Consider the following 19,414-nt stretch of genomic DNA (forward strand, 5'->3'; position numbering starts at 1 on the left):
TCTATGGGTTTGGAAAAGCACATATAGGGAGCCTGGTGTTATCTCACAGAGAAGTTTCAGTGCCCTCTGAATCTCTCTGAATGCTGACTCATCTTTATGTCCCCAACCTTTGGCTAACACTGAGCTTTTTGCTATTTCCATAGTTTCACTTTCCCCAGGATGGTATGGTGTTGGAGTATATAACATATATGCTTTTCAGATTGGCTTTTTTCACTTAATAATACACTCTTAGGTTCTTTCTGTGTCCCATGGCTTTAGAGCTTGTTTCTTCTCAGTGTACAAGGCAATGTAGGCAGCTGCCTACAGCTCAGGGGAAAAATAGCTTTAAAACTATGAATTAGTAAATGTAAAAATTTCTACAGTCCTAGAACTCACAATTCCAAATATGACTTTTAGGAAAGAATCTCTAAGTGGATTAAATACAATTCTGAAAATGTGAACAAGATGCAGAAAACACAGGCAGTTTGGATTGAGAAAGTAGCGTGCCCTGATGTCAAAGATTTAAAACTAAGGTAAAGGCTGGTGGCTGGTGTGTCGGGGTAATCCTCTGCCTGTGCCACTGGCATCCCGTGGGAGTGCCGACTCGTGCTCCAACTGCTCTACCTTCAACCCAGCACCCTGCTTCTGGCCTGGGGAGGCAGCAGAGCATGGCCAAGTGCTTGTGCCCCTACACACAGACTGCCCCGCCTCTGGCTGGAGTGGGCATTTGAGATACAAACCAGTGGGTGAGAGGTCTCTGTCTCTTCTACTCCTTCAAGTAAAATAAATACATCTTTAAAAATCCCTAAAATAATACGTCACATTACAGTATTAAGTCCATAATATTTTTCCATAATCTTAGGTGGATCCTATTTTGGGAAATCACATATCACCATTGTTAATTTGAGGGAAAAGAAAAAGGTAATACCTCAATAGCCACAATTTGAAAAGGATGTTAGCTGTGTGTACCACTCGGAGCCTAGGTGGCGGCTCTGCTGCTGCACGGCGGAGCACCAGGGCTGAGCAGGGAGGCCACCAGGGGGCGAATGATATTGAAAATTAAGGCAGAAAGAACCTGCACTTTCTGTTTAAAGATTTTTCTTTTTTTATCTTATTGGAAAGGCAGATTTACAGCGAGAAGGAGCGACAAAGAAAAGGATCTTCATCTACGAGTTCACTCCCCAAGTGAGCGCAATGATCAGAGCTGAGCTGCTCCTTAGCCAGGAGCTCCTAAATTACTTGCTAAAACACAACAACAACGACAAAAACAACTGGAGGCTAGAGTAATCTTGATATTGAAGCTTGATGAAAATAAAGTGAAAAAGGAAACCACATGATTGTTTGAGAATATAATTTAAGCCCTAAAATGAATTAAGCCAAATATTTAAGGTAAGAACACATTATGAAAAAAGTCATAGCATAAATGGAAATACAATAAAATAATAATAACAGTTCTTAGTGTCCAGGCTGGCCTGGGAAGTTAAGCGAAGCATGTTGCAGATGTGGCATCTGGCCCTGCAGCTGCCATGGAGGAGGTAATTAGCTGGGCCCGACCAAACTTCCCAATTAACCATGGAGGACTCTACCAAGATGGAGAGAGCTGGAGAAGATGCCAGAGTCGTGCATGTGGATGTGTAAGCATAGACACACTGAAGGTCAAGGTGTGACCTTGAAAATGAGGAGGGAGGGGTTCCTAATGCTGCAATCTTGGAAATTTCTTTATTAAAAGAACCTCACCATCCAAATATAGTCCGTATTCAAGCTGTACTAATGTAGGATTGCAGCTTATAGCTCATCATTGAATTCCTTTTTTATATATCAAGAAATATTGGATTCAACCCCTCCTGGTCAGTTTATGGATTCCTTATTATTTAAGAGTTATTGTATCAAAAGGGAATTGTGTTTTGTCACTTTAGAAGAGTTGTTCACAAAGACAAATATTTATTGATTGATCACAAAGCAGCTATTAAACTAGCTGGTGTGGCCCTCATCAGAACTTTTGTCACACCTGTGGCAGTGTGCACACAAGAGGATGCAGCGCTCTGAGGGGAAGGGGAGCTGCAGCCGGCTCATTACTCAAGCCCAGTTGGTGTTTGGGATAGGCACCATATTTGCAGAATCAACAACTAAGAAACCACATTTTCATGGAGATTTAGGACCTTATCCATTCTCCAGGACTCCCAGCAATGATGCCAGCCCAGCAGTGGAGTTGTTACAGGACTGTAAGAATACCTGTTCTAGGGCCCAGTGGCGTGGCCTAACGGCTTAAGTCCTCGCCATGAACGTCCCGGGATCCCATATGGGCGCCGGTTCTAATCCCGGCAGCTCCACTTCCCATCCAGCTCCCTGCCTGTGGCCTGGGAAAGCAGTCGAAGACAGCCCAAAGCTTTGGGACCCTGCACCCACATGGGAGACCCGGAAGAGGTTCCAGGTTCCCAGCATCGGATCTGCGTGCACCAGCCCGTTGCGGCTCACTTGGGGAGTGAATCATCGGACAGAAGATCTTCCTTTCTGTCTCTCCTCCTCTCCGTATATCTGACTTTGTAATAAAAATAATAAATCTTTAAAAGAAAAAGAATACCTGTTCTAGATGGGAACCAGGAAGCTTATCATCCCATGTTAGAAAGTTGGATGAGATTCACAAGGATCCACTCCTGAAAACGTTCATCCATGATCCTGCTGAACATATTTCTGGTAACGGGCAGATGGATTTGTTAGCTAACTGAACACCAGACTTTCCAGAGAACTGGCTACAGAGTGAGTTGAAGCTGGCCAACTAGCAGAGCAGTGGTTGTGTCAGGTTAATGGGCTAACTGGTTGGCAATGAACTAGCTGGCTGCAGGACGGGTGAAGGGTGAGCTATACCTTAGAGAACCAAAAAAAACCAGCAGGAACCAAGCAGCTTTGTCTGCAGGCAAAGGAAGGGTTGTCAACGGAGCCTAGGAAGGAGTGTGCTATCTGCATTTCCTGAGGAAGGAAGATGAGCAAATAGATCCAAGGGGTGATGGCAGGAAAACTGCAGAAACCCCACGACCAGCCTTTTATTCTTACTGCCTTTGAGAGTGAGTCACCAAAAGACCTGGGAAAATGGAGCCCCTCCTTCATGCTAGCAGAGGGAGAGCACTTCAGCATTACACAGAGTGACCCCAAACCCTCCACACTTCTGCTGCCTGTAGCCCACTCTTCAGTGTCTCCTCCTGCTTATCCCCCTTGACTTTCCCCAGAATTCTCCAGGTTCTTCAGTTGCCCCCTACTCTTACTGTCTTTTGAGCTGCCATCACTTCTGGGTTTCATTTCCTGTAGCCATCCTCAACTTCCTGGAATTACTCAACCCCAGGTGGCATTTGGAATGGCCACCATCCTCAACTTCCTGCACTTCTGTGGTCTACAGACACATTCTGTCTCCTTAAGGAGTAAAGTCCTAGCAAGGGGTTGGTGCATCTCGCACCAGAGGGCTTGGGTTCAAGTCCCAGCTCTGGCTCTGATTCTAGCTACTTGCTGATGCACACCCTGGAAGCAGCAGCAACAGCTCAGGTGCTTGCGTCCTGTCATCTGCCCCAAACTGCCTTCTGGGTTCCTGGCTTCACATGGCCCAGTTTCAGCTGCTGCAAACATTTGGGAATTCAAACAGCAGAGCAGAAATATTCTCTGTCTTTCTGCCTTTCAAATGAATAAAAATAAATTCAAAAAAGAAAAAATGTCTCCAAAACATTTGAAATTCAACAGGAAAAAGCAGAAAGCCTTTCTGCATTTCTAGGTGCATAGAGACCAGATGAAGGAATACTCCAGACAGGATGCAGAAGTTCCAGTGGCACAAGGGCTTGTAAAGGTGAGTTTCATATTTAAGAGCTGGCTGGATATTACAAAGAAACTAAAAATGACTGCTGGCTGGAATGAGAAATCAACTGAGGAGCTATTCAGGGAAGTACAAAAATTTTTCATGAGAAGGGGAAAGGAGAAATAAAAACAAAGAACGGTTTGTATCAAGGAAGTGGTAGCTGAAGAGAGACTGGATCAGGGTCTCCCTTGCAAAAATGGTGGATTCCAAGTTTTAGCACACTGCTCGGAATGAAATACAGAGGAAATTCCTAGACCTGTAAGTGGATGTTACAGGTGTGGAAACATTCTAAGGGAGAAAGGGGAAGATAACCCTCCTCGTGGCTTTTGATGAAGACTGAGGGGAGGGGGCGCTGGGGTTCTGTCTGAGTGAGATTTACCAGGAAGGAAGAGGAAGAGGAAACACTTTGGTTGCCTCTGTGACTGTTTATTCTTCCTTGACACATCAGCCAAAGATCGACAATGGCAAGGGAAGGGAGAGTTCTCCAGGTGTGAATCTCTTCTCAAACGCTGTCAGACTGGGCTCTGCACACACTGTGGCCATTGTCTCGGGGTCCAGTCTTCCCATCCTTACACCTTATGTCACCTGTTTGTGGCCAGAGAGTAGAATCTGGCTCTTGGGGGCTCTCACCCAGATACAAGGGAGACAAAAACAACCTGGTGCTTTTGCTTCCAAACTCCTGAGCCTATCTCTGGGGAACAGCCTGGGTGTGCAGAAGCCATGGCAGTCACTATCTCATTAGTTGAAGGGAGCAGAAACTTGACTTTTGCTGGGACCCAGCTAGTGAGCACCCCACATCAGCTCAGAAACTATTTTTTTCTTGTTTGAGAAAAATTTCCCCTTAACTTTATTTTTGTTAAGATTTATTTATCCTTATTGCAAAGTCAGATATACAGAGAGGAGGCGAGGCCTTTCATCTGATGATTCATTCCCCGAGTGACTGCAACAGCCAGTGTTGAGTCGATCCGAAGCCAGGAGCCAGGAAATTCCTCTAGGGCTTGCACACAGGTGCAGCGTCCCAAGGCTTTGAGCCATCCTCAACTGCCTTCCCAGGCCACAAGCAGGGAGCTGGATAGGAAGTGGGGCTGCTGGGGTTATAACTGGCACCCATATGGGAACCCATGGTATTCAAGGCAAAGAATTTTGGCCACTAGGCCACTGCACCAGGCTCTCCCCTTAAGTTTCATTCAAAATCTGCTCCTTTAGATGTTTCAGTTATATTCTGATTAGTGAAGTGAGACTAGTGGGCAGTATTGGCTTCCAGGCCTGCCCTGCCTCCTACTCCCTGACCTTATTTCTTGACTCAGAATACAGAAGGGCACTGTGCATTCCCTAGTGGTCTTGGCATCATGGCCAGCAGGTTCGGCCTGGAGGCAGGTGCCCGGGGATCCTGCATGCACTCCAAGGAAGCCCAGCAATTGTGCCCAGCTCCCCCGGCTGCTCCTCAGTGACACCCTCAGTGATTTCACCTGTGTGCACGAACGTCGTTAACCTGCCCCCCAATCTGTCCTCCCTACACTCCCAGATCTTCATCCTGCAAAGGTTGCCAGGCTCTGTTCCCTCTAGGCCATGAGCAGAAAGAAGAGAGGGCCTCCGTAGCGCACATGCTTAGCCCATTTTGAGTTTAGGACTACAGGTCAATCTGCACTGGGTCAAAGGACGCCTTCCCCACCTGCCTCTGCAAGGGTGTTGTCTTCCACCCCATCCCGTAGCCAGGCTATGCAAGCAGCTGTTCTGTATGACAACAATAAGCTAGCATGGTTCCTTGCAACCTTGTGAAAGGGTTTGGGAAAGGTTGGCAAAGCAAAGCTGTGGTTGTGCCAAAACAGTTTTCCTGGTGTAAGCCCATGGCAGTGTGAGGCAGGCCCAGGTCTTGTCCCCACCTCTGATTATACTATAGGATTTTATGGGAACCCAACACTCACCATGCCTCCCATCCAGATCTCCTGACATATGCTGACTGCTGGATGTAGAGGACGTATCTTTAAATCAGCCACAGCTGAGAATGAAGGTTCCACTTAGGAAGCAAAGCAGCCTTCCTCGGCCTGTGCTCACAGCAGCAGGTGCACAGCCATGGCTGCTTGGCATGGAGAGCGGGGCCAGCATCCCTGCAAAAGGCTGCTGCTGAATGACAGCAGGACCAGGACCATCCACCAAGGAGCTCCCTCTGCAAGCCTGATAAGTGAGGATGAGGGGAGTGAGCAGGAAGCTGACGAAAATGACCTGCTGGGTCACACAGTGCTGAGTGTCCTTGTTGGAGCTCTGAAGCATGGGAAGCTGATGACACTGCAATCTCCCTGACCTAGAGTAATCCCAGGCAGGGAGCGCCTCCCCAGGGGGGAGTTCTCCTTCTGGGATCCAGAGAGCAATTCATTGAATAGCTGAAGCACCCAACGGGACCAGGACAACATGGCTTCAACAAGGCAAAAACAAGCACATAGAGGGCCATGTTAGAGACCTTTGTAGTCAGAAAATTAAGAGATGGTTAACAGACTCGGGAATTTTAAAGTATCAGGTCATATTGTTTAAAAAAACACTGCTTAATTTTAGCAATAAACAACTGTGTGGCTCCAGCTAGTTCCCAATGGGAAGGGAAGGAGAGTCAGCAGGCATCCGACCACAGCTGGTTAGGTGTTATTAGGCACTATTGAACACTAGTCTAGTATTCCAGGTCAGTCCAGATGTCAGGGAAGCGCCAGCACATGATGGGGTGAGAGTTTTAACTACAAATCCATCCTATCTCAGGGAAAGAGACAGAATGCCTATACCATGATTGGCTGTGACAGCCAATCCATATGCATTGCCTATCAATTGTTTGACCCAGCTCTGTGGATTGTATCCTTTCAATCAAGCTCTAGAACTTTTCAAAGACCAAGAAAATACTATCTACAGATTCCAAGTGGGCCTATGGGTGGTAAACACTTTTGGGAAAATCTGGGCAGAGTTGCGTCTTATAACTAGTTAGAGGAAAGGAATTCTTATTTGGGAAATTCGTAAAACAAATCCTCTAAAATCTCTTACATGTAGCAGAAGTGGCTGGGCAGACCTCCCTGCTGTGGAAACCTGGGTCAGTTCCTGAGGATCTGTGTCTGGCATCTTATACTCCTATACTTCATCACCGTGTGGCAAAAAGGACTCCTCTCCCAGATTCTGCTTGTTGAGCATACAGCCCATCACTTCCAGCCCAGGGCCTCAGGGCTCATTAAGACCTGCAAGAAAGACAGGCTCCTTGCTTCCTGACTACTAGGCCAGCCCTGCAAACAGCAGAGAAAGAGTGGATGGGTACTCAGGTTAGAGGACTGGTAAATGAGATCCAAAATGGTGAAAGACTAGGGAGCACTGTGTAGATCACCAGAAAGGCCCTTAAAAATGGTTGTGAGAAAAGTGTAAGTACATGCTGGCTCAAAGCATGGGACAGTGGAGGGAAACCAGCGGAATGTCTGTACTGGAGAGAGCAGAGACAGGAAAGCCTGGGCAGAATCGCTCAAATGCTCAGGACAAGCCCCAAGCTCAGGACAGGATCAGCTCCCCACAGGTGCAGACAAACTTTCCTCAAGTGCAGACCACCTTCCCTCAGGAGCAAACCAACTCACCTCAGTCATAGACCAGCACCCCTCAGGTCCAGAGCAGCTCCCCTCAGACACTGCCCAGCTCTCCTCTAGGTCTCCCTGGGTGCAGCCCAGCTCTCCTTAGGTGCAGATCAGCTGCCTAGGTGCAGCCCAGCCCCCCTCACATGCAGAGCAGGTCCCCTCAGGTGCACAGCAGGTCCCCTCTGGCATACAGTAACTCCCTCTCCATTGTAGCCTCCTCTAAATCTGTAAATCACCCTGTCCATCAGGGAAGCAGTTTTAGAGATGGAGAGGTCTGCCACCCCCTCATCTGGCAATGCATTTAACCTTTAATTTACCTCAAACCTATTTCTTGTTGTTTTGCTTTGGCACAGGTGTTACCAGAAAAGCCTGGTGGGTTCTTTCCTCAGTTTAGTGTAGATATAAAAGGCCAGCAATCTGTTGCAGACAGAAAAGTTTATTTGTGAAGAAACCAGGTGAGCAGGGAAGGGAGAGGGAAGAGGAAAGCACCTCCCAAGAGAAAGCCAGGAGGTGGGGTGCCTCTGGAAAGGGGAGGGGGAGAGAAAGACAACAAAGGTCTGAGGAAGGGTTTGGGATTATAAGCATTCTCTGATCCCTTCTTGTTGGGAGGGAACTTACAGGTCAGATGCTCCCCTTTGGTGATCTCTTAATCAATTATGAAGTGGATTGGTAATGTTGATGCCACCCACTGCACAGTGTGGCCAAGACCTCAGCAGGCCTGGATGGTCTCAACGGGGACAACAACTGAGCTTTTAGAAGCAGATCTGCAAACTGGATCAATGAAAGGAGCTGGCAGGGGTTCATTAGACTTGGAGGCAGGGCAGCACTGTTAGTTATTTAAAAAGATTGGAGAGAGTTCTAGTTCATATGATATTACGATATTATGCACAGCTAATTCCCACAACTTGGTTCTTTACCGTGAGCTGAAATCACCAGACGCAACGAGGTATCTTAGGAGGTTTATTCCAATGGGGCAGGAACAGGGTGGAGGGGAAGTGGAAGGGAAGGGGGGAAGGGAGGCCGGAGGAAGAGGGCAGAGCAAAGAAGAGCAAGAGAGAGAAGAGAGAGAGAGAGCAGAGAGACAGAGACCAGAGAAGGAGGGATAAGAGAGAGAGCCGCACCTGGGGGGGGGGGCATTTTTGTCTGCCAGGTGTAGGGGGTAGGGATTGGGAGGGATTGAGTCCAGGCCCCCAGGGGATTGGCGCCTGCAGGTGAATGCCTAGGGATGATTGGCGAGTGGGCAGAGTTGGGGAAGGGGGCTGGAAGATTGGGAGGTGGGATTCAGGTGGAATGCCAGGTTACATCCGATTGGTGGATAGCTAGGCCGGCGCGAACTTCATGAGCTGTGAGGAAGAAGGAATGGCACCAGGTCCAGGGAAGGATATTGGAATAACTCCTTACAAGCACCTCCACCCTAATGTGCACCCACTCAGTGTTCTGCACAGATGCTGCTGTCTTTTGGGATCACAAAATCTTCCAAATGATGGTGTTGCTCATTAATGCCTCTGCAGGATGGTCCCACACTGGACACATTGGTCTACTCTTGGCGAGTATGGGGGCCCTGGGGAATATTCATGGCTACAATAAATGCCTTTTACCTCTTCCTTTCCCACAGCTTGTCACCAGAGTTAGCGGGCTGCAGTGTTTCCTTCCCTTGGAGTCTGAACAATCAACATCAGCTTGCTCAGTAGAAACTTTATTTTCTTGTGACCAGGAAAGGAGAAAGCATAGAGGCATAGTTCCCCAAATAAGTGGCTTACATGAGAGTCACTTCGCCAGGGCTTTCACAGCAAAGGGCAGGAGTGCCCAGGATGCAGCAAGAGGGAGGGGTGCCCTCCCTACCTTTAAGGTTCATCTTCATGTTAACTTGTGTGTTTAAACACCTGACTCTAAGTGGCCTCTTGTGGCTTTGTCTGTGGTGGCCTGACTCCCTCTGAGTATAAGATCATCTCATCAGTTTTCCTGGTTGTTCTCTGAATGAACTCAAGGGTCCAAACCTTTTTGGACTCCCTTGACAAATCCTAGGGCCCACTTTCTGTCTAAATCCTACATTCTTAGTGATAACACCCAGGGACAGTTGCCATAGCAGATATAAGTTTGTCTTTGAGGTCATCTTCAATAACCAAAGGCCAGGCCAAATGAAAGCATTTAGGTCTCAAAAAGACATCACTGCTTGATCTCCAAGGGGATCTAACCAGATCACTGCCAATCTCTGCAGAAGGCTACCTTCTCTTACTTTGAAGAGGACTGGTTCTTCATTGCAAATAACCCGTGGTCATCATTGAGGAAGTGAAGATGCTAATTGGGAAGAAGAAAACAATCTCTGTGTTAGAGGAGACAATCAGTTCTATGTTATGGCATAGATACTTCTTGCTTCGAATTATAGACTGTCCTTATGTAGACTTATGTATCACATAGAATTTCCAAAATTCTGTGGTGTCTCTATGTTGGGAAGGTGAATATACCAAATTCCCATGCCATTAGCTCCCTTGTCTGTGCCACTTTGGCAAGCCGGCAGGCCAGGCACCTGGCACATGTTCTGCCAGTCAACGGGTCCATGAACTGCCACGCAGGTCCTGGACTGCATGCCACTGGTGTCTGTAAAGGACAGGCTGGATGCTCAGCCAGTCCAGTGAGCCACCACTAGGGGAGCTGTGGCATTCCTGTGTTCATTTCTCCCATCTCTGTGAATAAAGACTTGCAAAAGATATCTCAGTTACTCTTTTTTCTGAACCGGATCTAGTTTCCCAGGAGACAAACTTCTGAATTATTCTGTGCTGCATGAGTTTAGTACAAGGATGCACTTAGCTCCACAGACATAGTGCACACTTGCTTTTCTCACTTCCAGCAGACCAGGAACCTCCTAGCTAGGGGAGAGAGGTAAGAAAGGGTGTGTAGACCCTGCAGCTCTGCCATAGGCTCTCAGCCCTGGTGATAGGCCTCACTGCTCGCATTCCATCAATGAGGGAACTCAAGCACCATCACATGGCCCAACAGGCACACACAATTGGGAACCTGACCTGCCTGCTGAGAGCTCCCATGTAGGGACCTTTCCATGTTAGAGCACCTCCTTCCTAACTTCTATGTCAGGAGGTTTCTGTCTTTAATAAATCCTGTTTTGGGGCCCGGCGGCGTGGCCTAGCGGCTAAAGTCCTTGCCTTGAACGTCCCGGGATCCCATATGGGCGCCGGTTCTAATCCCGGCAGCTCCACTTCCCATCCAGCTCCCTGCTTGTGGCCTGGGAAAGCAGTCGAGGACGGCCCAATGCTTTGGGACCTTGCACCCAAGTGGGAGACCTGGAAGAGGTTCCTGGTTCCCAGCTTTGGATCGGCGCGGCTCACTTGGGGAGTGAATCATCGGACAGAAGATCTTCCTCTCTGTCTCTCCTCCTGTCTGTATATCTGACTTTGTAATAAAATAAATAAATCTTTAAAAAGAAAAAAAAAACCTGTTTTGGAGGGGCAGCACAATGGCTCAATTGGAGGATTCTCTACCTCAAATCACCATCCCATATGGGCACCAGTTAATGTTCAGCTCCTCCATCTCCACCCAGCTCCCTGCTAATAGACAAGGAAGACAGTAGAGAACAGCCCAAAGCCTTGGAACCTGGTATGCAAATGGGAGACCCCGAGAGACCTCTTGACTCCTGTCTTCAGCTCAGCTCCGGGCACTGTGGCCATCTGAGGAGTGAACCAGCTCCCTGCTTGTGGCCTGGGAAAGCAGTCGAGGACGGCCCAATGCTTTGGGACCCTGCACCCATGTGGAAGACCAGAAGAAGCTCCTGTCTCCTGGCTTCTGATCGGATCAGCTAGGCACTGGCCATTATGATCACTTGAGGAGAGAATTAATGGAGGAAGATCTTCCTGTCTGTCTCTCTTCCTCTTGCATTTTTATTGTGCAATAAAAATGAATCTTTAAAAAGGTTAGCACTAAGACTAAATTTTCTTCGTTAAAAACATTAAATTTGAAGCTTATTCATTTAAACCTGTGTTAAACTATGTTTCCTATGTGGGCAATTTGTGAAAACATACTTGGTAACAAACTCAGAATCCTTAGCATTTGAAATGTTAAAATGATCTAAGAATACATTTAGAAGCGTGGAACTCATCTGCCTTTAATCCCAATTTATCCCTAGTAATGATACCTTAATGATTTAAGATGCTATGATATTATAACATCTCTTCATCTGAATCAAGCTCAAAATTAGATTCATATGAACCCAAAATTACTTTCAACTCCAACTTTTGACTCTGAGTTGTGGTTTCATCGCTGCACTCTAGCAGCTCACAGCATGACCTGGGTAACTCCAGGAGATAACCAAGCTCCCTTCTGCCCCTCAAGGCAAGTCTGCCAAACAAGCTGAAACTGGGCTCCTGCCAGTGCTGACCACTGTGCCAAGGGTTCCACTGTGCTCCTAGGGCTGCCTTAGTCCACGGGGGAATGTCATTTCCAACTGAACAAACAATCCACTGGACCAACAGCATTTACTCTCCCCGCTCATACCCCAGACATCCTCAGCAACGCTCGGGTCCTAGTGGGAGGTGGTGATAAAAACCATTGTCCCATTTTCCAGCCAACGCACCAGAAAATGTTATGGGATTCATGGACTGAAAGACCAGACACTAAGGTCTTTCACAGAAAAAATTACTATTCTTGCTGTGCCACATGAGGCTCAGTCACATGCATATCCAAAAAGATTGAGTCCCATACAGGGGCATCTCCTTATTTGTCATTTTGTCTAATTTGCAAACCAGCAAATATTTCAGTCCCACAGGGATGAGCCCACATCCCCCACAGAATCTGCTCCCGGACCCGGTGCTCTCATGGCTAGTTAGTGTCACGGTGCAGCCTTCTGTGGCCCACCTCTTGCCTGATACTCACTGGTGGTACTGTGGCGAGCCCTGCCAGGCAGGACCCAGCCCTAGCTTTCCTTTGACCAGAGGGTTATGGTCAATACTAACTAGCTCAGCTCGGGTCTCCCACATGGCTGGATGCACTGGTGTAACCAAGTGGACTGGCCACTTGCTTTCTTTGGCCTTCTGTGTGTAACAAAAAGAACCAGAACTAATTTCGGTTGATGTAAAATGTTAAATGACATAAATGTTCTTTTATCTGCCAGTCAATTAAAACAGAGCTCTTAAGAAATCGCTGCCAAGGAGACACAGCAGTTTCTAATTTCTATTTTCCCTTCTCCAAAGCACCTGGTCTCAGCCCCTCCCTTACCTGCCTGTGCAGCACCCTAGTTGGTGCAAGTCCCCCAGGAGTCATTCCTCACCTGTAACATACTCGCTCAGTGATCCTCCCTCCCACACATCTTTTCAAATTTAAATCTAAATTTTCATATATTGCTTAAAGTTATGTCTTACTCTCATTAACTTACATATTAGTGAAAATTTATAAAGTGATTTTGGGATTTTATATGCACAAAATTTATTACAATATGTTTTTTAAAAGGTCCTTGCCTTTTACTTATTCTAAGAAGCCAAAAAATACCACATAAATTTATAATTGGAAATATTGATTCTTTTTACATTTCCCCCAGTTTGTTTCAGAAAAATTTATCTAATTTACTCCAGAAACTAAAATATTAGGCTATTGTGATTATTATCTAAAGTCATATGCTTCCCAAAGAGCAACATTTGAAACTTCACTGTACTTACACATAGGAGGTGAGGGGCATTCCGCTATACGTTCACATACATAGTTTGTTCTTGTCTCCAAGTTATGCCTTTATGACTTAAGTATACAGCTTTTTTGACATGAAATCTCAGAAGAAAACAATAGTAATGACTCTGAACATACCTTTAGTTTTACTTTTATCAAGAAATGCAAAACAACTTATCAGAGGTTTCTATATGTCAAATGGTTGTAAACCTAGCTGCCTGAGACACTGTAACTCGGAAACCTGCCATCACTGCCTTAGAATTACCTCTTACTCTTCATAATCCTGGTTAGCTCTAGCTGTTCTTGGCTGGGATCTGCAGCAGAAAAACATTCCTTGAGCACTCCATTCACTGGACTAACTGCAGACTTGGGAAAGGGGTTGAGTCTTTTCCCTGTATAGTTACATTCCTGGGATTCTTGCTCCCCACTGTCACTTGCAGCAGGTTCCTTTTTAGCAAACTATAAAAGATTTTAAAGTCAGGGGTAGCCCCAGGGCCTCCTCATTCTTCATGGTGTAACTCACATGTAAGTTACACAATGACATCTGTAGGGTGAGAGGCTGCTGAGGCAGCACTAGAGGAAAAGGGAGCATCCTGCTCAAATCCCAGGGGAGCTGCAGCTCTCCAGAGAAAACCCAAAATGTAAGAAAACACCATTTGGAATACACCCAAGGGGGGAAATAGAGATGTGGGCACAAAACAGCTTGAAGCAGAGAGAGAGCAAACCAGTGGGGACCTGGATTCCCAGCTCTGGGCTCCCCCGCCCCCACTGTCTGCCCTGCAGTGTCACCACTGGTCACAAATAAACTCAGGTGCTCTTTTGCATGATTGCACCCTGTGTTGGACTTTCCTGCTCTCTCCAACCAGGAAGCAGCACCGTGGTGCCTGAACACAGGGTTTAGATTCTCCCTCTTTCTGCTTTCCTCCCCACAGTCAGTATGCCTTGTAGGAATGTGCTCTGGGTGAGGGCAGTGCCCCTCGATCATCCAACCTCCTCTCTTGGCTTGTGGTCTGGGAGGCCATCAGCAGGCTTATTGCCATGGCACAACTCCCTGCAACTGGACAAGTCTCCTTTCTCTTCTTCCCCATGGTGAGGAGCTTGGGTATTGTCAAGGACCTGGGGTGGGGGCTCCCCCTGGAGACAGCCACCTCCTGTCTTTTGTCAAAGGAGAGACTGAGCATCTTCTGACACTGGTGGAATTACTAACATGGCCCGACAGGGTGATTTGTATTCATTTCCTGCTCACCTGATTCTCCCTGAACCTCTGGGCCAGGAAGTGGGCGGTGCCTCACTTAAGGAACCCTCTGTGGAATGGCCATTTCTGCCTCAGGAACTCCCCTACTATGCCACTGCTTCCACTGGTGAGTGTGAGAGCTTGGACTGGAGTGGACTGGCTGCAAGATCTGTCTGCTGGCAAGTATGCTAGGTTTGGGGGAGGGCTGGACTACTGTGTCAGCTGGTGTACACTAGACCCAGACTGGGTGCAGGCCAGATGGAATTTACTTTAAGGATCACTGTAGCAAGAGGCAAGACTGTGTGCAGTCATATCACCTGAACCACAATACCCTGGGCAAGAGCAGAATCCAGGCTGGTAGGAGAACTGTGGTCACTCTCGTGCTAGGCTGCAGCTCACACTGGTGGCCATGAGAACCAGAGCTAGCATTGCACCGTGCTGAACAAGACGTGCATTATTTTGGGTCTGGTGCTGTGATGGGGTGGACTGAATGAAGCTACAATGTACAGCAGTCAGGATTTCAATCTGTGCTCTATGAAATGCTGGCACTGCAAAAGCAGCTTTACCTGCTGTGCCACAGAACTGGCCCTTTCAGTGTGGTTTGTATCTGAGTTGCTGTATTTTCTCATTTCAGGTTTCTTGTTTGTCCACACCTCAGGGTGTGCTTACCTCAAGACCTATTGCCGGTGGCGACGCCCGCACCACCGCATTCCCCAAGCTGAGCCGAGGGACTAGGGTTGAAAATGGAAACAGACAGTGGGTCATTCATGTAAGGAAAATGCCACTTTATTGAGAAAATGCTGCTCTTTTATACTATTTTCTAATTTTCTATACATTTCCACCCTCACTCCCTGGGCCTTATCTATCTCTCCATTTGACATCGTTTAACCTCTTCTGGACACACTCTCAGGAAGCTGCGGTAGGAGGGATGGCTGAAGATTCTCAATCCCTGAAAGTTTGCATAAATAACAGAGCAAACAATTCTGGGAATCACTCAAGCATCCTTGTGACCAGCATGCAGGCTAGACGGTGGAATTTTCCCATGGTTGGGTCTAGGAGATGTCGGCCACAGCAACCTATGACACCTGGGGATAAAAGGAGTTGTGCGTGAGTCGGGAAAAACGTCTTAAGCTGAAGGTGGAGCAGGTGTTCTTGGCATAATGAGATTGGAGTGTGAAGTGGAACCCTCCCCAGGGACAGGCAACAGGTTGAGGGAAACATCTCTTGATGCGTCCTCTAGATATTGCCTAGGTGGACCCCTGTGCGTGAGCCATAGGTGCAGAGGAGGAAGGCAGGGCAGGGCAAGAGGCTCCTGTGTGGACAAGAATGCTTCCTGTGCTACCAAAGCTTACTACCCTGTGGAGTTTCCTTTGACAGAAAATGATCCAAATGATAAATATGCAAGTCTACTATCCAAATCTCTTAATGCTACAGAACCAGGTGCATTGAGTCTGCAACTTGCAAGCCTGGCTGTTAGGATGGCCAGCTCACTGCTGCCTGCAGGAACCCCACTCCCTGGCTGTGAGGTCACCCAGTGCTCCTTAGGGCTGCCTGGGATTGATTGCTTGGATGCTCCAACTCTCCTGAATGTGTCTTGTAACCCACATGCCTGGGGTAAGCTAGGCACTTCCCTTGTTGCTATAGCCCTGCTGCTTAGGGTATAACAATACAGGAAGCCAGAGGTTTACCACTTGATTCCTGGACGCCCATCTGCCCACAGGCACAAGTGGAACTGCCTTTCCTCCCAAGAGTCTCAAGTCCTGCTCAGTCTCTTCAGCCTGTGTCTTCAACATTAAGATTAAACAATTGACTACGGTAGAAAAAAGTAAAAATCATTATTGGTTTGTGTAGTTTTATCAGTTTAACCATAGCTATTTAATATCATTTGTCTTCCACAGTTTTCTATTCTCTGACAACACTTGCAATCATATTTATGAAATACACTTTAACGGATTTTTCTGGCAACTTTTTTTTCATTTGCTATTATTATCATTTTATTATATACTTCCATAAGCCCTGAAATTACTCTTCCTCTCAAATCCTCTCCCCTCGCACTGATTTCCCCATATATTAATCCAGTGGTATAGTTCCATATAAACAGTCATAAGGCCATCATTGCAGGGGTACACAGCGGCAGAGTTCAGCATCCTATTGTCAAGGTTTATTTAATAGGTTCGTCGGGAGTGCATCTTTAATCTGTAAGTAAAGATGCTTACTGTATTCTATCTTCCTATCTGGATATGGAAATTCCCATTATACAATTACTATAGATGACCTTAAATGAAAAGACACAAAATAAAATCAGCAACAGGAAGAATAAAGTAACTAACAATGCCATGAAGTTAAATGACATGCCACTGAATGACTAAGGCGTCACTGAATAAATTAAAAAGAGAATGAAGAACCTTCTTGAAGAAAATGATGCTACTGTATGATCTGTCAGTGAACAACTTAATAAGAAAAAAAGTGTTTTAGAGAAACAAAAACTAAAACACACACAATCCATGAGAACATCTTAAATATCATTTGTAGGGCAGGTTTGGAAGAGGCATATTCCTTTCTGTTGAAGGATTTTATTTCATTTTCAAAGACAAAGGAAAACTTTGCAGGATACATTATTCTGGGCCAACACATTTTTGCTTTTGGAAACCAGGATGTGTCACTCCATTCTCCTCTTGCCTGTAGAGTTTCCAAAACATCTTGGGATGCTTTTAAGTTTCTAGGTTTGCTCTTGAAACTGACTCCTGTTCATCTCATACTCATCTCATACTCATCTCCCTGCTGGGACCAGGTCAGCAATGAGGTCAAATCTTATATGGCAGTGAGAGACAAACACAAGCTCACTACCAAGTGCTTGATCAGTGACACTGATATTTGTTTTCCTTAATCTGTGTGTAACCTTATATTCTGCTCCACAGATGGAAAAGAATTCCTGATGGATCCTTCAATTCCAACACCTTTAAGCATGGAGAAGTTGGCAATACCATTCCTCTGAAAGGGTTCATTCTTCTTGGTGGAGATGGCATTTAATGAGAGGGATAGTTTAATAGGTCAGATTTCTGTTAGAATAAGAGAAGGGAAATCTTTTAAAAAGTGTGCAAAATGGGGGAGCTTTGGCAGTAGCTCAACTGGCTGATCCTCAACCTGCAAGTGCCAATATTTCATACGGGCATTATGAGAGCTGGAAAGTTTAAAATAGTGTCAATCTTGTTAGGACCTCTAAGTCTGCTTGAGTCTCAGGGTGAGCAGAAAACATATGCTCTGGTAGGGACACCTATGTAAAATCAGAATATAAGAAAAACATCTGTCCACTTTAAAACTTGGCTAACTGTAAAACTGCTGGCTAGGGACCTCCACAATGGCTCAGTGGCTTAATCCTCACCTTGCTTCCATCCAGCTCCCTGCCTGTGGCCTGGGGAAACAGCAGAATATGGCTGAAGAATTGGGACCCTGCACCTATGTGGGAGACCTGGGAGAATCTCTTGGCTCCTGGCTTCAGATTGGTTCAACTTTGGCCATTACAGCCACTTGTGCAGTGAAAGAGCAAGTGGAAGCTCTTTCTCTCTGTCTCTCCTTTCTGGATATCTGCCTTTCCAACATAAATAAAATAAATTTCAAAGAAAAAAAACTGGCTTCTGTGACCCATATTTGCTTGCTCACTTGTGTCAGCTTCTCACTACCAAGGAGTCTATATACACACTTGCCCATTGGATAGCTTCACATAATTCAGTTATTGTGTGTTATTGTGTATATTATTGTGTATAATCCTATGTATTGTGTATAAATGGTGTGAGTATGTTCTTTAATTGTGTCTGGGAGTTGGGTTGCAGGTGGCCAACTTCCACCCTTCTCCTCAGATTGTCACTCAGCCAGGAAGTTTTCTCTGACAGCCCCGGCCAAAACACAGGTCTTTTACACTCTTTACTGGGAAGCAAGAGTGCTCAACCCTGAGAAGACAAAACATTCCTGCGATTTCCCCTTTGTCATATTGTATCAAAGCCAGCTTAGCTGATTGAATAGTTTTCCATGCCAGTATGAGTTTCAAAGCACTTACCTGTGACTTGTTAAGGCTGCTTCCCTATTCCACTTGTGGAGGCATGGATCAGTGCACTGGCTGGTGAGTAAAGACAGCGAGCTTGTAAGAGTGTGCCTTTGACTCATTTTTGTGAAATAGAATTGGTCAACTCTCAACGCTCACTGGTTTTTGTGCCAGTTGCTCCACTTTCTGTCCAGTTTCCTGCTTGTTGCCTAGGAGAGCAGTGGAGGACAGCCCAAAGCCTTGGGACATGGCAACCAGAAAAAGCTCCTAATTCTTGGCTTCAGTTCAGCTCTACTCTGGTTATAACAGTCACTTGCTGAGTGAACCACTAGATAGATAGGAGATCCTTGTCTCTGCTTTTCTGTGTAAATCTACTTTTTCTATTAAAATAAATAAAGTCTGTCTTAACATGTAAAAAATGCATACTTGCCAAAAGCTGTCTTTTGCAGGACAAAGTACCAGTCCCACTCTAAGTTTCTCATTTTCTCACGAAAACAATGATTGGCTTGGTTCTTGCTGTGGGCTTATCATCCTCTCCTGGAGCTCCATCAGCTGCCGTGCTCACTCTTGGTCTTTCCTGGATGCTTTGTGCATCTACAGGAATGGGTTCCTCTGCTTGAAGGCACATCCCAACCAGCAACAGGTATTATCCATCAGACAGCTTTTAAAAGAAGGCAATAGAGGACACACCCCGAAGGCAAGGAGAAACAGACAAGACTTGCTCTAGAGGCTGACCTAGGGCACAAGATGAGCCTGAAGGCAGGAAGCTTGGGCAATTATTTTTGTAGCTTGTAGAGCCTGCCTTGGGGGATAAAGACAAGAACAAAAGTGCCTGTTTTGCTGAGGTCACCCAGGGCTTGCTTCTGTGCAGATTGTTCTGGTTTCTCTAACACTAACACCTGAGCCCTATATTATAACACAAGCATATGTTGAGAGATGTGACTGGGGCTCAGAACCTGTGAGTCTACAGCCCCCGGTTCTGGTATTTCATCACCTGGCCCTCCTCTGAGCAGCGCTTCTTCCACTGACACACTGGGCTGCTGGACCATGCTGGCAGCCACATGATGAGA

At 46.4% G+C, this 19,414-nt stretch overlaps 1 pseudogene; it reads left to right on the plus strand.

Moving 5' to 3' along the window:
* Positions 1-1,470: 1,470 nt before the first annotated feature.
* Positions 1,471-15,040, plus strand: LOC131479283 (cyclin-dependent kinase 1-like; annotated as a pseudogene).
* The last annotated feature ends 4,374 nt before the right edge of the window (positions 15,041-19,414 follow it).

Source organism: Ochotona princeps, unplaced genomic scaffold (assembly GCF_030435755.1).
Source record: "Ochotona princeps isolate mOchPri1 unplaced genomic scaffold, mOchPri1.hap1 HAP1_SCAFFOLD_215, whole genome shotgun sequence".
Lineage (NCBI taxonomy): Eukaryota > Metazoa > Chordata > Mammalia > Lagomorpha > Ochotonidae > Ochotona > Ochotona princeps.